The 22,597-nt window shown below is 39.3% G+C and overlaps 1 protein-coding gene across 4 annotated transcripts in view; it reads right to left on the bottom strand.

Annotated features, from left to right (window-relative positions):
• Positions 1-22,597, bottom strand: part of NRXN3 (neurexin 3) — a 1,415,138-nt gene that overhangs the window by 927,671 nt on the left and 464,870 nt on the right. The window lies entirely within an intron of this gene.

Raw genomic sequence — 22,597 nt, 5'->3', positions numbered from 1 at the left:
TTATATGCCTGTCCTTGTTGTGTTCCCCGGGATAATTTTTGGTGTTTTGATTCCCAAATGACTGGGTTGGAGGCTCAAAGAATTGTTCTGTACGCAGCTGTGCTCACTGGAATATGATCACTTTAGTATTGTCTAAGGCCAGGCCAGAGAAATAAGTTCTCTATGGCAGCAAAAGACAATAAACTTCTTACCTGTCAACAGTTCCACAATATACCAGCTCACCAGATATCAGCTATATACATATTTTTTACAAGAGACTGGGCCATTATTTGAACATAAACCCAAATCAAATTTTCTAGGAATGTAAAATAAATTTTCTAGAAAAGTCAAACCAGTAAAGAAATTTCCAAAAGTCTGATTAACTGACATAGATGATATATGTGTATGTATATATGTATATTTTTTCCAACACCACTTATGCAGAGCTACCTATAGAATGAAATACCAAAAAAAAAACAAAAAAAAAAAAGAAAAGAAAAGAAAAGAAAAAAAAAAAGTGACACTGCCAGACATTGCATTCAATCCTCATAGGATATGAATGAAAAGATATCTCTTTTAGAGGACCTAAAAATAAAAAGATAATGAATTATTAGAGGGAACTCTCACAAGTCTACATTTGTAAACAGTAGAACCTAGAGTTACGAGGTTAATAAATGGCCTTGCAATTGAATTCCATATATGGTTTGCAAAAACGTGATTAGAATAAATGTTGGATCCTACGCAATGTCTCAGCCTGACACAGCAGTTCATCAACCCCCTGGCCAACTCTCAGTAGAACATGCTCTTCTTGGGAAAGTACATCATCTGTGGTGTCCACTTTGACATCATTAAGACAGATTTACTATGTCAATAGTTGGACTTACATGTTCATTTATTCAACACATGGTGTTTTGGTACCTTGTAGACATTTTAGTTTAGCTATAGTCACCTGGGGTAACGGCTAGCTAGAAGCAACCTTGTCAGCCTAATGATATAAATGCCAACTAGCTACTGTAACACACAGGCAGAAAAAAACAGTCAACAGAAAGATAATCGTTGACTGCATCTACATGCGTGACATACCTCAGATTTTTCCCCTTCTCAAGCTTCCTATCAATATTATTTTATTAGAACTTTAGAAGAGTAAGACATCAGCTAAGTTTATCAAGATATAACCCACAGTTGTGGAGTACACAACAATTATGTCTCAATCCCTCTGTCCCAAAAGATGGAGATGTATGCTTCAGCTACCTCTCCCGAAGGTAATAGGATCTTGGGGTCGATATTAGTCAAAGCCTAATGTTGTGCTTAGCTTGCCAAGCGCACACACAACAAAGTTGTAACAGTCTGTCAGATGACAAGTATGTATCATACACGAGCTGGAACTGCAGCAACAAGGGAGAACACAGCTAAAATTAAGCATAAAAACTTCTTCTTGCCCAGGCCTCATTCCCCTGCAAATACAGAGTTGTTTTATAGGACTGGCTCAGTGTATTGGATATTATATTACCAGTCCACAGCTGATGAGCTTGTAAGACTACAGAGAACAAGCTATCTGGCTCTGTCCCCATGCTTAGCTTGCCAAAACTGCATGTGAGGCACACCAGTCTGAGAGATACTGCTAAAACTTAGAAATAAGTGGGCCAAGAATAGCCCTGGAGCAGAAGAAGGATATGTGGTACATGTCATTAATTTGTCTCTCAAGTTTTCTTCTTGGAGCTTCTTTATGACTCAGGGATGCTGAACACTTAATTATAACATCAACCACAAGCCCGTCAAAGGGGTGTCTGATGAAGGGGTAGACAGTTTCCAGTAAAAATAAAAGTCCTCTCACCTTATTGTACCCCCCTCTGAATGTTTCTGCTTTCTTGTTTCTCTAGTTTTCAGAAAGTATCCCTATCTGTTTTCAGGGTATTTTTTTCCTTTTTATTTTATCTTTTTATTTTCCTGTTGTAGTTGGGCGAGAAACAAATCAAACCATGGCATTTTCAAGCTGAGTACTTTCAAGGGCACCAGAGTCCCCACTACTTAGCATTGAATTCTAAATCTCTTTTTTTAAATCTTCACCAGAGGATATATTTTGGGTTTTTTTTAAATTGATTTTTGTTAGAGAGAGAAAGAGAAAGAGAGAGAGAAGCATCAATGTGAGAAGAAAACATCACTTGCTTCCCATATGCATCCTAATCGGGATCGAACCTGCAACCTAGGTATGAGCCCTGACTGGGGATCGAACCCACAGTCTTTTGGTGTAGAGAATGATGCTCCAATCAATTGAGCCACATGACCAGGGCTGAATTCTAAATCTTCAATAATGTGGCCCCCCAGTCACATCTCTAGACCAATTACTTGTCCCCACTGTGCTTCCTCACTGTTACCATAGAGTACTCTATGGGCTCTGAGAATACACCCTGCCCTGTGACTTTGTCCTTGCTGTTCCCTTTGCATAGAATGTTCTGCAGTTACCTAGCCAGAAACCCCTGGCCTATCTATTAAGAGTAAGTGAGGCTTGTTGGCTCTGCCTTCAAAACTGAGCCAATCTGGCGCTTCTCTCCTTTTCCATGTCCGCTCCCTTAGCTAAAGCCCCATCCTGTCTTCTAAGTAGACTTCTAATTATTCCCCCCAATTTCATTCTTTTCTCCAGGTCTACTCTCCACGTGGCAGCCAGAGGGATCACTTCCTTCCCATGCATCACCCTCCCATGCCTTCCTAATAAACTTAGAATATATTTATAGTCCTTGCCTGACTTATGAAGTCCTACCTGATTTGTTTCCTCTTTATAGGGTGCTCATATGTCTAGGTTTGGCCCAGACACTTCCATTTCACTGCTATTGTCCTGGTGTAATTATTAATAGCACCACCTTTAAAAAAAATCAGAAGTCTGCTTGTTAATTTGGACGTAGAGCCACATGGTCACCCTGCTTTTATAGCTCCTCTCTCCCCTTGTCCATTACAGCCCAGCACACTGGCATCCTCTCGTTTCTTTGAACACAAACACACCAATTTGTTCTTGCATCTGGGCACTTGGCCAACCTGTTTTTCAGCATGGAATTACCTGCTCCCTGACCTTTTTTGCACGGCAGGCTCCTCTCATTGAGGCCCTGGCCCAAATATTTGACCATCATCTCAGAAAAGTATTCCCCAGTCACCCTAACTGCCCCTCTCCCCAGCCATATTCTATCACATCGGCTCACTGACCTGTCATCACAGCACTTAAAATAGCTACTTTTTTTTGTCCATGTGATTACCAGACTCTTCCTTGTAGAATGTAAGCTCCACAGAAGCAAGGGGTTTTTTGTTTTGTTTTGTTTTGTTTACTACTGTGTAGTTATTTCCTAGACAAATGCCAACTTGGCACCTAGTAGGAGCTTCATAGAACAGGTAGCAGAGAAACAAAAACCCACAAGCATCACCTTTTCTGCCAAGCCTACCCTGGCTCCCCACGCACCCTTTCTAGGTCAGACTGACCACTCCTTTCTTGTGACCCCATTCTATCTGGTGCATACATACAATACATTACAGGCGGTGCCTACAAAACTGTTCCCATGCGCATTTCATTTTGCTTTACATGTCTGCTTCTCCCTTGATGCTGCGAGCAAATATAAAGGTGGATCTTATTTCCTTGTCATTTCTTGTTTCATTTTGCCTTGGCTGTTGTTTTAAACTTTTTATTTCAAACTTACGTACTTTCAGAAAAGTTGCAAAAATTGTACCAAGCATTCCCACACCTCTCATTCTACTCTCTCTAATACTAATATCTTTTTAAAATTAATTAATTAATTATTTGTTTGTTTGTTTATTATTTTTATTCATTTATTTTTAGAGAGAGGGGAAAGGAGAAAGAGAGGGAGAGAAACAACACTGTGTGGTTGCCTCTCACTGGCGACCCCAACTGGGGACCTCACATGCAACCTAGTCATGCACCCTGACTGGGAATCGAACCAGCGACATTTGGCTCGCAGGCCGGCGCTCAATCCACTGAGCCACAGCAGCCAGGGCTTAATATTAATATCTTATGTAACCATAGTACAATTATGAATAATAGGAAATTAACATTGATATAACATTTTAAGTAAATTTCAGGTCTCCTTCAAATGTTATGACTTTTTCCACTAATGTTCTTTTTCTATCTCAGAATCCCACATTAAATTAGTTGCTATTTCTCCAAAGTGCTTCTCCAGTCTAACAGTTCCTCAATCTTTTCTTATCTTCCATGTACTTTTAAAGAGTGCCCATCGGGTATTTTATCAAATATCCTCATTTTTCATTTGTTCAATGTTTTCTCATGGGTGGAGTGAGGTTATATATTTTTTGTCAAGAATACTATAAAAATGACAATGTGTCCTTTGTCTCACTGCCTTATATCAAGGGGTTCATGATGTTGACATGCCTTGTTACTGGTCATGTTTTCCTGATTACTTGGGAAGTTGGTATCTCCCAGGTATTTTCATTGTTAACTGTCTTTTCCTTTGTATGTGATATGTATCTTGGGGAAGATACTTTTTCTCTTCACAATTTTACCTGCTGATTTTAGCGCCCATCAGTGGATTCAGGGGATCTTATTTGCAACATTTACTACTGTGGTGTCGTTTGCCTAATGGTGATTCTCTCTTGCCTTCTTTCCTTCTACATTTATCAACTGGAATTCTACTGTGTTCTTATACATTTTTAACTTTGCCTGCCAATGGTTATCACCACATTTCTGACACAGACGTGCCTCTGTAAGTACAGATTATAGCAAAGCAATGAAGTCCTCAGGCTGTAGAGGAGGCCTGACACTTGCTAGCTTTGTAACTGAACAAGTTACTTAATCTCTCTGAGTTTCAGTTTCCTCCTTAATAAAATAAGGATCATATTAGCATGTGACTCATTAGGGAGAATATTCAATTCATCCTCATCAATTCATTCAGGCACTGGAGGTACAACAAACAAAAGAAGCCAATTTACTTCTTTAAGTTTTGACAAAGCCAGTCCTGGGCATACAGTAAGCATAGCAGGGTTCCAAAATTGTTTTCTGCGGTTATGATGAATAATTGTACAATTTCCTGGCCAACTCTGGTTCCTTAAGGATTTGAGTGAGCACTCAGCTCCCATTCCTCACCAACCAGAGGGATTTTTTTTCAGTTTCCACTGGCATCAGAATGAGCAAAGGTGTGTCCCCCTCTACGTGCATGCAATTTTAATAACAAATTTTTCCTAAATGTATCAGAATCCTAAGAGGGAAGCCCAATTAAAATGCAAGTAAAATCTTTAATGAAAGGTAAATGTTAAAAGTTCTTAAAGGAGGGCGCTCCTCTCTCTAAAGCCCTCTCTTTAGGTCCCAGTCTATGGAGGAGTCAGAGCACTGTCACGTGGGCCAGAAGAAATATTTGAAGATGGAGAAAACTGTAGCTGGTAAATGTTATTGCTAGCTCTGGGAGGGGAGGCCAGCAAGGCTAACACCGCTGTGCTGGAGTTTGGCAGACCCCCCGGGGGAGCCCGGCTGAGCGGGCGAGCAATCACGCAAACCCAGTCCAAATGTCACTCTAACATTTGCAGAGCTGTGTGTAACTGCTTAAGGAGAGGTTTCCAACGAGAAGGTCAAGGATGGAAAAGCTGTTTGGGGAGCTGAAGGATGTATTTGGGAAGGGGCAGCCATTTTGTGGTGTATTCTTTTCCCTTCACATGAGCAGGTTCTGTATCATTTTGTTTTATATTACCCTGCATGAGTTTTAGGGCTGCTGGTTCCTCACATAGACAGATAATCCCTCAGGAAGGCGGAGGCCAATCTCTGGGGTATGATTTTAGAGGGGAAGAAGAGGTTGTATATTCTTCTAAACTCTATATCAAATAGCTTTTATTTTGTTTTCATTTTTATTCTGCAAGTCCTTAGTTGGTTTTATATGTCTATAAATGACCCTTGATATTTTAGAATTTAATATTCACAATTTTGACATTTCCCAAAGAATCAAAGAATCTGAATAGTTATTCTATGTGGTCATATATCATTTTAATCAGTCCCACTGAGAGCAGAAAGTATAGGGACTTAGTGAACAAACCTGGCTGAGCACTTGACAACCACATCTCAGGGAGGCTGCATTTAATTTTAAAATACTTCTTTCAAACAAGTAGAAATAATAACATAATAATACCTGCATCCTTATAATGTGGCTTTTTAAAATACCTAACATTTTGGTGTATGTGTATCAGATTCTTTTTAATGAGATAAAACATTACAGGCATCAGTAAATCCCCTTTTTAACCATCCCACTTCCCTCACTTCCCAGAAGTAACTTTGTTACAGGGATGTTCATGATGTCCATGAATGTTTTTTATATTCTTAACATATATATAGATCTATAAATACATCATTTTAGATTGTTTTGTGTGTTTACAAACTTTATATAAATGGTATCATTCTGTACATGGTATTTCATAATTTGCTTTTTTGATTCAAGGTTATGCATTGAGGTTCACCAATGCCGGATGGGTCTCTATTGTATGAAGATACCACAATTTATTTATCGCCCTTACGCTGATTTAGACTGCTGCTAAATTTTTTTTTTCTTTTAGATTACAGGCAGCATTCCAATGTATATTCTTATAGCTATCTCAATGTGAACTTATTTGAGAGTTTTGTAAAGCATTTTCATAATGTGTAACTGCTAGGCCAAATGTTATGCACCTCATTGTATGCTCCCAGCATTTAAGACATAACGATTCCCATTTCTTCTCCTCTGGGCCAAGACTTAATATTGCTGGAGTTACTAATTTTTGCTTATCTGGTAATATCTCAATATTATTTGCATTTGCTTTCTCAAGATTACTAGTGTGAATGTATGTACTTCTATACATTTACTATCCATTTGGGTTTTGGTATCTGCAATTTTCTTACTCATACCACTTCTTCATTTTTCTGTTGGGATATTTGTCTTTCTCTTGTTGACTTGTAGAAGTTCATTATACAATTTATGGAAACAATCCTTCATACATCACATGCACTACCAATAGTTTCTCTCAATCTGTAACTCTTCCATATGAATGGCTGATCAAGGCTCTGTTTCACAACTTCCTAAATTCTCTTAAACAAACAATAGTCAGCCTCAGTGAGCCTCCAGGCCCTGTACCTCTTGCTAAGTAGCCCCAGGCCTGGCACTAGCAGCAGCCAGCCTAAATTCAGAGCTTGGCTTCATCTGGGAATCTTTAAGGCCAGCACAAGTAGCAAACATCTAGATTGCTTTATAGCTCAGGCAGGGTGGCCACAGGCAGGAAACAGGGAGGGACTGACCTTGACCTTCACCACCTGGGTAAACCCCATAGCCAGCACACTCAGTGGACAGCTACAGACCACATCAGAGCACCACCACCCTGCCCTTGCACAGCTGATCCTCCATGGAGAGCAGAGGTTGGTGGTAAGTTGTCACAGCCAGTCCTTGCAGCTGACTGGGCTGGGAAAATCTCTTCCATTGACCTGCCAACAGCAATCAAGGCTGAATTACAAGAGGAGGGTATACTCAGCCCACACAAATGGAGCACCTGGAGTATCCAGCTTGGGTGACGGGGGAGGCGGTGCCACTGGACCTGAAAGGATACCTTCTACAATTAGGCCATGCTACCAAGACAGGGAATCATAGCAGCTCTACCTAATACATAGAAACAAGCACAGGAGGCTGCCAAAATGAGAAGACAAAGAGGCATGGCCCAAATGAAAAATCAAAACTCCAGAAAAAGAACTAAATGAAATGGAGATAAGCAATCCATCACATGCAGAATTCAAAACACCAGTTAGAAGAATGTTCAAGAAACTTAATGTGGACCTCAACAGCATAAAAAAGATCCAGTCAGAAATGAAGGATACACTAATTCAAATAAAGAACATTTTACACAGAAACAACAGTAGAAGCTGAGAACCAAATCAATGATTTGGAACATAAAGAAGCAAAAACAAAAACAAAACAAAATAAAAAACCTGGAAAAATAAGGAAAAAGAATCCAAAAATACAAGGATAGTGTAAGGAGCCTCAGGAACAACTTCAAGAGGTCCAACATTTGCATCATAGGGGTTCCAGAAGGAGAAAAGAAAGAGCAAGAAATTGGAAATCTATTGAAGAAATAATAAAATAAACTTCCCTAATTTTGGTGAAAGAAATAGACATTCAAGTTCAGGAAGCACAGAGAGTCCCAAACAAGATGGATGCAAAGAGGCCCACTCCAAGACACATCATAATTAAAATACCAAAGGTTAAAGATAAAGAGAGAATCTTAAAAGCAGCAAGAGAAAAGCAGTTAGTTACCTACAGGGGAGTTCTCATAAGACTATAAGATGATTTCTCAAAAGAAATTTTGCAGGCTACAAGGAACTGGCAAGAAATATTCAAAGTCATTCAAAGCAGGGACCTACAGCCAAGGTTGTTTTACCCAGTGAAGATATTCAGAATTGAAAGGCAGATAAAGAGCTTCCCAGACAAGATAAAACTAAATGAGTTTATCATCACCAAACCATTATTATGAAATGTTAAAAATACTTATTTAAGAAAAAGAAGATCAAACCTAAGAAAAATATAATGGCAATAAACACATATCTATCAACGATTGAATCTAAAAAACAAACTAAGCAAACATGAAGAACAGAAACAGAATCATAAGTACAGAGAGCATTTTCATGGTTGCAAGATGGAAGGGGGGTGTGGGAAATGGGCGAAGATGTGAGGGGATTAAGAAGTACAAATAGACAGTTACGGAATAGCCATAGGGATGTAAAGTATAGTGTAGGAAATGAAGTAGACAAAGAACTTATACATATGACCCATAGACATGAACAATGGTGGGGGATTGTCTGAGGGAGTGAGAGGTTCCTGAGGGACAAAGGAGGCAAACTGGGGCACCTGTAAGAACATAATCAATAAAATATAAGTAAAAAGAAAAGAAAAAAATAATAAACATACCAGGAACATTTAAGTGTGAGTAACTTTGTGCAGAATGAATAAGGGAATTAATGCTTGAGAAAGAAAAGAGAAGGAAAGAGCAAAAAGAAGGAAAGAAAGAAGGCACAAAAAGAGAATTTCCCATTGCAAAACTTCAGAAAGTAGTGATACTTTCAGCTAGTTTGTTAAGGGGAAACAAATGAACAAATGAAACACTAGCAGAATTTGCTCCTGCAAAACTCTTCTTATTTCAGACTTGCTCTAGGAGGAAAGTAATATTGCTCCACATTTTTTTCTGATCTACAAGAAATACAGAGATCATTCATTCATCTGACCAATGGTTGAGTTTTGGTCAAAAATTAACTTCACCAATGAGACAGTGATTGTTTTGATGTGCTTTTGTAAGTTTTGACTAACAGAGGTTCTGCTGTTATCACCCCATGGGCTGCAGCCTGTGGATTTTCTTTACCCTTAAAAGCAATGTCAGGTATTAGAGTTTTCTGTTATTGGGGATGTAGGATGGATAAACCACTCTTGAAAACATTTGAAATGTAGCGCATAAAGAAGACCAAATGCCTTTCTTCTATAGACTGCTACATAACTTTTTCAATTATAAAGCCAATGAACATGACACTGTGAGATATTTAACTTTGTTTTAATGTGACTATGCCTATCCCCAATTTAATCTCTACACATATATTTGTTAAGAGCTAAGTCTCCCTTTCCTCCCACCAAAGTTACAACCTGAATTTCTGATAAACAGGAAGTAAAATAGCAGCCAGGACAAGGGGCTGTCATTATTTGATTAGTTGGGGTTGTTTAGAAAAACATAGTAGTTATTGCATGATATAATTAAGAGGCAATATCATTTACTGTCTAAGAATGGAGATCCCAGACCCTGAAGCTAAAGTTTAATATCAATACTGCCTCTTATTACCTGTGTGACATTCAAAAAGTTGGTTAATACCCTAAGCTTCAATTCCTTCATTGGTAAAAAAGACATGACAAGCACCTACTTGAAAACTTTATATGGCTTTTATGAAGGTTAAATGTGATAAAATTTGTTAAATGCTGGCATAGTATCTGGCACTTATCTGATTAAAAAACATTAGTTATTACTATAATGAGGATCAAGTTCTCCTCCAGATAAAATATATAGAGAAATCAAAATGGACCCATCCCACAGAAGAATGGATGATCAAGCATTAAGCAAGGGGCTAATGTTAGCTATAGTTGGAGCCCCAAGGAAATGGTGAACATTGAAAACTGGGATGAAATGTCTCTATAAGTCAAACCTTCACTCTTTGCCCTGTGTCATGTCCACATTAGTTGCTTTCTGCACTGAAATAAGAGTATGGCCCTTGAATGACTGGAATGAAGTCTAATACGTCTCTACGGAGGCCATAGAGGGTATAGAGGGACGGGCAGGGACCAGGCAGTCAAGGTCTTCTGGATAATAAGCACTTGGGAGTTTATTCTAAATGCAACATGAAATCACAGAAGGGCTTTTACAGGGAAGGGATTATATTGGATTTACACATCCATGTAATGTAAATGAGGAGCTCGCTGGTGTCCTCAGTTTTTTTCATTCATAAAAAGAAAAGTTTCAATGAGTGCAGTGGTTCTAAAACCAAGGTTTCCAGATCAGCAACATCAGCACGACCTGGAAACAGGTTAACATGTATATTCTCAGGTCTCACCCAAGACCTGCTGAATGAGAACTTTCAAGGCTAGGACCCAGCAGGCTGTGCTTTACTAAGCCCCCCCAGTGAGCACTGTTGTATGATGTACACAGTGAGCACTGATGTATGATGTACGCTGGCATGTGAGACCCACTGGGCTCAACAATCACAGCTCCAAAGTTCAATGTTGCTAATTCTGTTATGTCCTTCATGACTCAGGTCATGAATCCTAGCAAACAAGATTGACCAGGGAGCACATTTATCACCTCTGCTGACCAACACTTGTTTCAAAGAGGAATCATTCAAAGATAAATAAATTACTACCTAATGCACAGATCTTGTGCCAGTACACATTTTATATCCCAAGCCAGATATGTAATAAGATGAAAAAGGATTAAATATAATGCCACACTGACCTATAAATTTCTTCTTATAGTTATCAGAATGAATTTCCCTAAATCCTATATCCCCTATACAATTTCCTGCGTGGGTTTATACAAACTTATAAGACCGCTAGCAGGATTATACTTATCTCTATGTGATATAGGGATCTACACAAAGAAGGTATTAAGTCAGAGGCAGGATAAAATGAAGAAAGGGCAGGCCCTTTGAAGTCCCATAACACAGTTAGACTTCTGGTTTCACCACTGGTCTAGGAACCAAGTTAAAATGTGGCAAAGGGTCTGGCAGGTAACTTACACACTCTAAATATGGCTAGCATTATATTTATACATGCCTGAAGAACCATACATGAAAAGTGGCCACAGGGCTGTGTTCCATAAAATAATTTTGAGATTGTATTTTACCAAAGTCTGTCATCTTAACGTGTGGGTGTGTGACCGTCTGTAATGAACTCTTGAATCATTTGTATTATTGGTTCTTGGTGAGTCCCCAAGGGTTAACACAATATAATAACTGGCCAAATAGAACCATTTTACAATGAAGGCATCAAACATGGTCTTGTTTAACAAATTCAGAAATATCAAAATGAAGGAGCATGTCTTCATATTAAAAAGAGAATGTTTTATGGTAATCAGCAGTTCTCTATTGTCTACATCAGAGATACTCGTTGACCTAATAGAATTTTGCAGACCCAGATGACTTTATCTTGTTGACTTGTATGGATACTTAAGTCTTTTATTAATCCCAACTTGGTACATATTTACATTGCAACCCTAGTGAGGTTTCAGAAGCTCTTGAGCAGCTACTATGGTTTTTGCTTCTGTGTATTTCTCAACAGAAATGAGTGTAGTGCATTATACACATTAGGTGTGGACTGAACATATTGATTATGAATCATATTATCCAGGAGGTACACAGGCTGAAAATACATACATTCAGGAAAGGTAGAGGTAAATCTATTGATAATATTAAATGGGTACAGCATAGTGGTTAATAGCAAGGATGATGGAATTAGACAGTTGGACTCTAAGCTTAGCTACTCATTAACCATGAGTTATTTACCCTCTATTTTTGACTCTCAGCTTCCTCAGCTCTAAAGTGAGGATAACAACAGCTACCTCAAAGAGTTGTAATATTGACTAGATAATGTACATAATGGTTAATACTTAGAGATCAATATGTGATAGCTATTAATAATCATAATGTGATGATAACAAATATTTATAGCATGGGATCTACTTGAGATATATTTTAATATATGAGCTGCACAACATGTAAGGAACTATGATACCCCTCAAACTACCAAACTATTTTCCTTTGTTCAGACACAGATATAGGCTGAAAGAACTCTTGGTCTAATTTAGCTTGAATATTAGACTCATAGTCTATCATTAGGAACACAAAACAGAATATTATGAAGCCATTTAAAAATCATTTTAAAGAACACTTTTTTAACATGGGAAAGCTCATGCTAAAATTAAAGTGGGAAAAAAGATCACGATGCTATATATAGTAATATGACTCAATTTTTGTTAGAAGTTAAGTTTTATTTAGTTCATTAATACCTACATCTATATAAAAAGATAAACTAAAAACTAATAGTTGTTAACTGTGAGAAGTGAGGTTATAAATTATAATCTATAGTAGTAGAATCATAGATTATTTATTCTTTCCTATATTTTTCAGTTTTACCAAAATATCTATGGCAAACATCTAGTACTTTGATGATTGAGAGAAAAAAATGTAATTTAAAATAATGATAGAGCCAAAGGCTTTTTAACTGAGATATATTTGACATTTAATATTGTGTAAAAAGGCCAAAGACTTTTAACAACATACAGATTTGCTTATAATAAACCAATAAGTTAAAAATCAGAAATATCAAAAAAATTAAGTATGCTCTCTCCTATGTATAGATGAATGCTTGCTGTATAGAATGTAAATTGCAGTTATATCTGATTAGTAAAGTTTGAGTAACAGTTAACTTTTACTGTCTATATTTCAATATTTCTCATTTTTTCAAAAGGGGAATACGCTGATGTTATTATTAATTACACATACATACATATATAAATGCAAAATATCTGCATCTGTTCAATATACACAAATATATATATTTTTATATAGGTAGGCAGGTAGGCAGGTAGGTAGGTAGGTAGGTAGATAGATATTTAGAGAAATTGTCATCTCTGCCAGGAACCTCCTGATCCTTTATTACAAACTGTCTCTAAACCACCGGGGCTTAGTTTCAGTCCTGATACTTAGCGTGATGGTACTCCTGAGCCTTGCGAATACAGGATCTGGCATAGCTAATTCCATATTTCTGGGAAACACCACAGAAACTAAGTAATAGCGACATAAAACATGCAATAAAAATTAAGGAGGGGAGGGGGTGCTGGGTGGAGGGGAGTAAAGGGGAAAAAATTGGAACTATTGTAACAATATAATCAATAAAATATATTTTTTTAAAATTAAAAATGAAATTAAGGAAAAAAGTATGTGGATTATTAAAATTAAGTGAAAGAAATTAATTCTAAAACAAATAATTGTGTTTTGGTTTTTCAGGCTGGGATGTCAATGTTGAGAAAAGGTGCCAAGCAGTAATTTCAGTCTAGCAACAGCCCATGAGCTGAAAAAGACTACAGTACACAACTTAATTAGTGGTTCTTGACTAAAGCTTCTAAACTTAAAATAAAAATCTAAAAAATAAAGTTAAGTAAGGTCTATAATCACAGGAGGGAACTGACTTCAGTGTTGGTGGTTTTATCTGACTGCCAGAGATCTGCCCATTCCCACAAAGTACTTTTGCAAAAGGTAATTATCAGGTTCCGCATGGTAGGCAACTCTGCCTGGCTGGCACTCCATGCTCTCTTACCTAGGCTCCTGGGAAGGAAGGACAGAAAGGAAGGGAGGAAGAATCTCAGTGCTGCAAGGCTCAACATCTCCCACTATCAGTCCCAGTAGCTAGGGGAATAATTTGGGTTGAAAGATTTTGTTACATGAGGATGGCATTGAGTATTGAGGGAAAAGGCACCCACTAAGAGTTAAAGGATCTGAGTTTGTGAAACAACTTGGGCCTATACTGGGTGACCCTGGGCATCTTGACTCCTCAAGGGTAAACAAACCCACTCAATGAGACTGTTCATAATGTGATTGTGTAATACTTCACAGTGCTCCTCTGCTCCGTGTTTGTTATGGGCCAATCAGGCTTCCACATTTATGAGAGCCAAGAACAGAACATGACCAAAAATGACTTGCAGAAATAAACCAAGAGACTATAGAACTGAAGGACACTGTTAAAATTGACTTAAAATGGCATTTTGAACCAAAGTTCAAAGTGCTATAAGGCATTAGAGTTCACTTGGATTCTCCACCACCTCAGTATCACCTAAAATCTTTCAACTCAACATATGTCCACAGACAACTGGCATCAGCATCACCTGGGGGCTTGTTAGCAATCAGAACCTCAGGTCCCACCCCAGAGGCACAGTCAGAATCTGCTTTTTAACAAGATCCTGGCATGATCTGTGCATCTGATCTTTTGTTTTTCACTTTCAAGTGTTGCCTGGACTGGTCCCTTTCTTTTGCTTTTTGTTACCATTTCCCTAGTTTATACCCTATTACAAGACATAATTTTTTTTCAGAAAAAGTGACAACTGATGTATTTACTGACTCATCCTTCCACTAATTTATTCATCAAACATTATGAAGTCCTACTAAGTGTAAGGGCAGGTTTGAGTGCTCTGAAGAAAATATTTCTACTTTGAAGAAAGCACGGATAAGTAAGGGGAAAGCGTGAATGGTTCATGGAAAACAAGGCAGAAACTCTAATTTGCTGGAATATCCCTGGTGAGTAATAGAAGAAGGAGTAGAAACGTGAAGACCAGGATCAACAACCCACAGTGCCCACCATTTGTCAACAGCAGTTTTCCCAAACTTTGGTCAGTAATGTGGCAATTTCATACATTTACCACATGTATGTACTACCTAAATTTCTGAGTTCATCCTTTTCTTTAAATTGCCTCACTTCTTTTATTGACATATGAGGTCTGTCTAGAAAGTATCCAGCCATGTACTCTAAAAAATAGAGACATTTATTGAAGAAGATTCAAGATACAAGAAGCATTGTACATAGGACAATGACACCTCAGTCCCCTTTAAAGTCAGCACCATGGGACCTCATACGGTTCTCCCAGTCACCATCAACTGCCCCATCGTATTTTCCTGAATCTCATTGATGTAAGAACAGAGTCGCTCAGAAGGCCATTAAGACACAGCGAGCAGGAAAAAGAAGTTTATTGGAAGAATCAGCAAGCAGGGATGGAGCCGGGCTGCGGGTGCCTAGGACTTCAAGCTTAGCAAGCGGGGAGGGAACCCTGCTGTGGGGTGGTCAGGACTCCACCTTTCTAGGGGAGAAGGGGTTTATTTTATAGGGGGAGAGCATTGAGGGGGATTTTTCTGTGTGTCTCATTAGCGGTCTGGCCTTCTGGCAGCTGTGGGTGTTACAGTCTGATCAAAGTAGAACGTGGTTTTGTTTATTTTCAGTTTGAAGCACCCTGTTATCTTCCAGGCAGTGGACTTCCAGCCATGAAACATTGCTATTTCCCAGCAGCTGCAGGCAGGGGTTGCGGGGGAGGGGGCATGGGAACCGGGGATGTCAAATGAAGTCTGAAATCTCTTCCCTTTCAAAGGTTATTTCAGTTTTGAGAAAAGTCAGAAGTCACAGGGCACCAAATCTGGGCTGTAAGGGTGGGGCTGAGTCACCTGGGCCATTTGATGTTTCGCCAAAAAACGGTGCACAAGATGTGATGCATGAGCAGGCACATTGTCCTGATGAAGCTGCCAGCCACCAGTTGCCCATTCTTGTGGCCTTCTGCATCATCTCAGTAGTTTCCATAGAGCAATGTTCAAGCTTCACACAAAATTTGATAGAGATTCCTTGTTGTACTAGCTCAGTCATTTTGAATGTGAAGGCCACATATTACGCATGCTCACTCAATGGTGTCTACTGCCTGCACTGACTAGTACAGTGAAGTAGTCATTGTTCACACATGTGCTCTCCAATCCACGCTCTTTGGCTGCCAGGTTATTTCAAGGTTGAGCAAGCTATTCTCATTATGTTAACAGTGGCTGGATTTTGCTGGACAGACCTCAGTATATTTTCATTTTAAAGTAAGTATACTAGCACTATAAATGGAAAACCAGTATCATTTGCCTATAGAAGTTAACTATAAAATAAATAGAATGGCAATAAAATAACTTTAATAAAGTCTTGGAAGATAGCTTTGCCCTCTAAAGGTTCTGAGCCTGAAGCCTGGTATCTCTGTAAATAAAGGAATTTATTAAGTTTTAGAGGGTGTTAAAGACAAACAAATTTGAGTTTTTCCACTAATATAATCAATCAGAATAAAAACACTTTTTTTCTGCTCCACACAAACCACTCCGTTTATATTCTCCTTCCCTATTCCTAGGATTCACCCTGAAGCCAACTGTCTCTCTCCCTGAGCCATGGCCAGCGTCTTCAAATTCTGCTATGCTCACCTCTTTATTTTGGAGCATCACAGGCTCCTTGGATCTCTTCTCTTTCTTCTCCTTGAACAGGCCATCAGAGTATGCAACTGAACTGTTAGTGCTCACTCATCACTTCACGTGTGCTTGTCCTACTTCTAAAACTAGGCACTGAGGCTCTCAAAAGATAGGGATGGGCTCCAATTAGGTGACAGATAATTTCAGGTGGATGGTGGTGAGACTGGACCCCCTGGGGAACCACCTAGAATCCATTTGAGATGTCAGGAGTCACTAAATAGCTTAGACATCGATTCCTCAAATTGCAGCACTAAATCTTACCAACCCTCCCAATAGCTGTCCCGCAGCAGCTTTCACGGGGTGGTTTTCACTCCAGAGACCACCATCACGCCCATTAGAGCTAGGGCTGCCCGGTCTTGCTCCACGGGGCCACCTCTGAAGGTGTTCAGCACAATTAGCAACCATGGCCTTACTTAAGTGGTACAAAGTGTTAACAAAGCCCAGGAGACTGCAGTAAGACAAGCATTAACACAGCGCAGAACCACAGGAAGATCTCTGTTAAAGGGCCCTCTCTGCAACTACATTGTTTCAATTGCTACTTCCTGTCGATACCCATTACATCTAATGACTAAAGATAAAGTTACAATGCTTTTTCAAGTGGAGGGTGCTTGCCAGGATTCCAACAGCACCCTTTAGCAACTCTCTAAATTTGTACACTCTTCTTAACAGAAGTCTCTCTCCTCTGAATCCACTGTGTCCTTGCCTTACTTTGTCCCTTCTCTCCAAATCTTCTTTGCAATTTCCTTAAAAAAAAAAAAAAAAAAGTAGAACATAGGCTGAACTTGGAATAAGAAAGCCTCAATTCTAGTCTTTAACTGGCCTCTAATTTCCCATTTGATTTGGACACTTATTCAGCAATCACTTCGAGTCTCTTAATTTCCTATTTTTTTATCTAGAATATAAATAATCTAAAATTCTCAAAAATATGGTTTTTAATCTCAAATACTCTTACTTATTCAGTCATTTGGCAACTATTTCCCCAGTCAGCAAACCCACCAATTTTTATGAACAGGAGCGGAGACACAGGAGCCACCTTTGCTCCAAGATACATTTCTGAGCAGTGAGAATGCGTGTGGATATCATGAAGTTCTCTTCCAAAGCCCCTGGAGACATAGGCTTTAGTCCCAAGGTGACATGGAAAATTCATTCGGAAACGAACCTCAGCACCACAGCGCTATTTCCCTGAGGCCAAGCAGAGGCCATGGCCTGGAGGTTAACAAGGTGTGCTCCGGGACCACCCAGAGGTGGGTGGGGATCATAGACTGCGATGATTAGTGACGATCAATTCTGGGTCAAGTTGACTGGGCTAAGGGATACCCAGTTAGTGTGTGTATGTGTGTGTGTGTGTGTGTGTGTGTGTGTGTGTGTGTGTGTGTGTGTGTACCTCCTGCTGGTTCTATTTCTTTGGAGCGCCCTGACTAATACAGAGACCAAACACTTACCAGGACTGTGAGCCATAGATGAGTTCCTTATCATTTGAAGCCTCAGTTTACTCATCTTCAAAATGGGAATGTTAACACAACCCAAATCACATCTTGACTCAGGAGAAAAGAAGCCAATCATGTCTCTCAAAAAAATATGTTCAAGTCCTAAGCCCGAGTACCTATAAATGTGACCTTATTTGGAAATAAGGTCCTTGCAGATGTAATCAGGTTGAGATGAGTTCATACTGAATAGGGTTGGCCCTAATCCAATGACTGGTTTCCTTACAAGAAAAGGGGTGTTTGGGCACAAAGACAGCCACACAGAGGAAGACGGCCTTGTGAAGGTGGAGGCAGAGATCGAAGTGAAGAGTCTACAAATGAAGACATGCCAAGGATTCCTGGTAGCCACTTAAGGCTAGAAGAGACAGGAAAGAATCCTCCTCTGGAGCCTGCAGAGAAAATATGACTCTGCTGATGCTTTGATTTTTTTTTTTTTTTTTTTTTACTTCTAACCTCCAGAACCATGCCTCCAGAACCGTGAAATAATAAATTTCTGTTGTTTTAAAACACCCAGTTTGTGGTGCGTCATTACAGAAGCCCTATGTAACTAATATAGGAACCATTTAACATATTCCCCATGGCTCAAAAGATGATATCCTACCTCAAGAGTATTTTTCTATAATTATCTCAGCTTTACATTATTATATTTTTTTATTTGGTATATACACAGATTCAACAATTTCCTTTTCCTTTTATTTAATGATTAGAATCTAAGGAAGATCTCCAAGGTCACAGCCTTGGAAGTAAGTAAAATAGGTCTGTAGATATTTATTTTTAAAAAATTCATACATTTGATTCCATTGAGCAGACAGGGTTATTGCCATCCACAGTCTCCAGGGTTAAAGAAAGAGTATAGATTTCACAAGACTGGTTTGGGGGTTTTCTGGCAATTAGTTTCTATTCCCTCAGATTAGATGACTTTAGCCAAATATGACTCTTGAGTGCCCAAACTCTATTCCTGAAATGTGTAAATATTAATTACATGCTTACTATGCACCTCGTACTGTGCCAGACCTTTAAGGGCAGAACACAGATTCAAGCACTGGTTCTTCCCATCAGCACCCACTTACATATATTCGTATGTAGTTACATCTAGTTAGAGCAAATAGATGTGTATATCTTTTCTCCATTTCTGCAAGTAAAATAGTCTTTCCTTGTTTCGTATTATTAGCAACCCCTCAAGCAACTAGAAGAACAAGATATTGCTAAAATTTCACTTATTAATGTAATGCTTTCCACAGATAATCTATGACTAAGGACCTCTATTAAAACAAGTGAGCCTTAGATCAATAATAATGTTTCTGCCATCTTATGTGAACTTTTTCTTATACATGAATTTTGTTTTCTCTAACTTAAATTGTGCCTTACAATAGGCAAAGGGTGGTGTTGTGTGTGTGTGTGTGTGTGTGTGTGTGTGTTTTAATGTCTTGTAAAGCTCATAAAATATAATGAGAATAATAGCATTCCTAGTAATTCACTCATATAATGATGAAGGTATGATAAGGAAATCCTCAGCACATAGAGACGTATAAGGAAGGGAGGGAGGGAGGGAGGGAGGGAGGAAGGGAGGGAGGGAGGAAAATATTTTCAGAGAAATAAATTTATTTACAGATATATTTCTCTTTCCCAGGGATTCAAGCTCATATAAAGTCTCTCAGTTGTTAAGTTAACAGTGTCTCTGGTTCCACAACCTATACTTCTTTTTTCCTTTGTAAACATAAATGTGTTCTATTACATTATCATCTGTTGGTTTTAATGTTTTTCTCCGAATTTTCCTGTTAGGAAACAGAGTAAAGGACACCTTTTATAAGTGGGAATTCCTATAGTGCCACAGGAATTACCACTGTCCTTACTACAGGTGCTTGATGTGTTAAGGACCTCGGGCACAAGGCTGAGATCAGTTCCCTTCCTACACTGCTGGGCAAACCCGCAGTCCTAGCCCACCGGGATGTACAGGGTAGTTGAAGGATGGCAAGTAGGTTTTATAACACCTTCCAACACTAATCAAATGGGAGCTTCCGTCTTCTGCATTGTCTTTCAAAGAATTCTGAGACTGCGTCTAGACCCATAGGAAACTAAAGAGCTACAACAGTTTTCTTTGTCTATAACAATGGGAGGTGTAACAACAGCTCACCCTTTCCCAAGTGTGTGTCATCTCTGATTTCCTTGGAAAGACGAAACTAACTTCACTGTTTCACTGAAGTAATTGGCCAATAGCACACACAGGAGGGCACATTGTGTCTTGTGCCAGGGTTGTAGCACTTTGAGAGTGTGGTGGACAGACCCTTTGATGACTCCAGTGATCTTCCCTACCTCTAGGTATTCACATCTTTGTGCAATTCTCTCCTCTTGAATACAGGTGGGACCTGTGACTTGCTTCTAACCAAAAGAATATGGCAAAAGTGATGGGGTGTTACTCTTATGATTACATGAATATATATATATATATTTTTTTAATTATTTTTATTTAATTTTATTTTATTTTACTTTACTGCTGGCTTTGAAGAAGCAAGTTGCTATATTGTTAACTGCTTATGGAAAGGTCCCCATGTCAGGGAACTACAGGCAGCCTCTACATGGTAAGGACCAAAGTCCTACAACCACAAGGAACTGAATCCTGGCAATCACCACATGTTTAGAAGAAGATCCTGAGTCTCAGATGAGATCACAGCCTTGTGAGGCTTTAAAGCCGAGAACCCTACTAACTCATGGCTGGAATTATGACCTACAGAAACTCTGAGATAATCCGTGAGTGTTGTCTTACACAGCTAAGTCTGTGGTAATTTTTTATGCAGCAAAAGAAAACGAATACTGGGAGTTACTGGGAGATTATGTGGGAGGACAAGTACAACCTGAGTGTTGAGGATCTTGATATTGGTTGAGATTTTCTTAGTTAACCATCATGGAAGCTCTATGTGAGAAGCTATGCTTCAAACTCAAGAAGGTCCATCTGGCCGCAAAGCCCATGGTCTTTGCAAAACACTATATGCTGCTGACCTGAGCCCACAAACTGGTGTTGGATAGCGCCCTCTTCATTGCAGTGTCGGCTCTGTCGCCTGTGATCACGCCGCTACATTTCAGCTCCCACAAAAACAGGGTATTGAATCCAAAGAAAAAGGCAATTAGGGCAGTGTGGGAGTTCAAGAACTTGGTTCCTCACATGTAGTTCAAACTGATTCATATATCAACAATCAAGTCTGGGTACCCCCATCCTTTAGACATAGGCCTCAAGTTGGAAATTATTAACATGGGTGATTGCAGTGGAGACATGTAAGGTAATTGAAAGTTTTTTTTTGAAAGCACCCTAAAAGCAATTCATAATTTTTAAATAATAATCGGTTAGGCAGACTACTATAAATGTTTTCATTCTGCAAATGACATAGTACACAGAGGTTTATGGTAATAAACAAAACTGGAGGAATATAAACCAGGGAAATGCCTTAGTTCATGCAGTCTTGTGTACTTCTTCCTTTCTCACTGCTTGTTTTTCCCCTTATTTTGCTCGAAAGGAAGCTTCTCAGAGTGAAGAGAACTAGAGGCCCTGCCACAATAGGTGCTGGCCAAGGAGTATCTATGATTACTAAACCCTTTACACCAGATGTCACCCGGAGCTGCGAAAGAATGTCTCGAAACCTAGGCTGAGTTACCTCTGTCTGCCTAATGGCTCCCGGGCATAGTCACAGACTGCTAAAGATGTTGTTGTTGTTGTCATAACCACCCAGAAGCTCAGCAGACCCCTTACTAGTGATTACTGCCGCTATGTGAGCAGTCTCTGCAGGCTCTAGATATGCAAACAGCAACCAAAGGGAAGTCAGGTGACCTTGCCAAAAGAATCAATGGGTAATGGCTACAATGCATACAGCTTTCAACATCTATTCACCCAATAAACATTTATTGAAAACACTTCAGTCAATAAATTCAGAGAGTTAGCAGGACAAAGAAGAGTAGGTCATTGTTCACAATCTTACATCGACTCCGGTAGGGGATATAAACTTGTCAAGGAATCATTGTGACATATGGAGTCCCTTCAAGGACAAATGTGGAAGCTATGAAGTCTGCCAGAGGAAGGCAGTTTCCAACAAGAGTAGTTGGGGCTTCAGGGATAATTAAATGCATGCCAGGCGAACAGAAGGGGGAGAGAAATTCTTGGAAAGGTACAATTTGCCAAACTCTCTTCTCCATTTGAGGTCCCCACAGCATACATTCAGTTCCCTCTTCTCTAGCTGCCTAGCTCAATGTGAAATATGATCATTCTTCTACCCACTCCCTTCAATAGAAAAACAAACCTTGCCTAATTCCCAGTTTGGGTGTCATGAATGGACTACACATGTGCCTCCCAGGTATTGACCCCTAAAGCTGGGCAGGCTGGAACAGTTGCCTTAAGCCAAACAGCCTTGTCCGGTGACCTTGGAAGGTGACTAGCTGAGTGAGTTCAAAGGGTGTGCTCCTCATGAAAAACCTTGGAAGCCTGATCTAATTTGCTACTTTTTTTTTTTTCTTTTTGCATTATCCCAATCCTGAGTGTTTTCACGTGTAATTTTCCATGTTCAGGAAATGCCCACTC

This window comes from Furipterus horrens, unplaced genomic scaffold (genome assembly GCF_987537825.1).
Source record: "Furipterus horrens unplaced genomic scaffold, mFurHor1.1.pri manual_scaffold_3, whole genome shotgun sequence".
Classification (NCBI taxonomy): Eukaryota; Metazoa; Chordata; class Mammalia; order Chiroptera; family Furipteridae; genus Furipterus; species Furipterus horrens.
The sequence above is the reverse complement of the archived record's forward strand: the minus strand, read 5'-3'. Positions and strand labels throughout refer to the sequence as shown.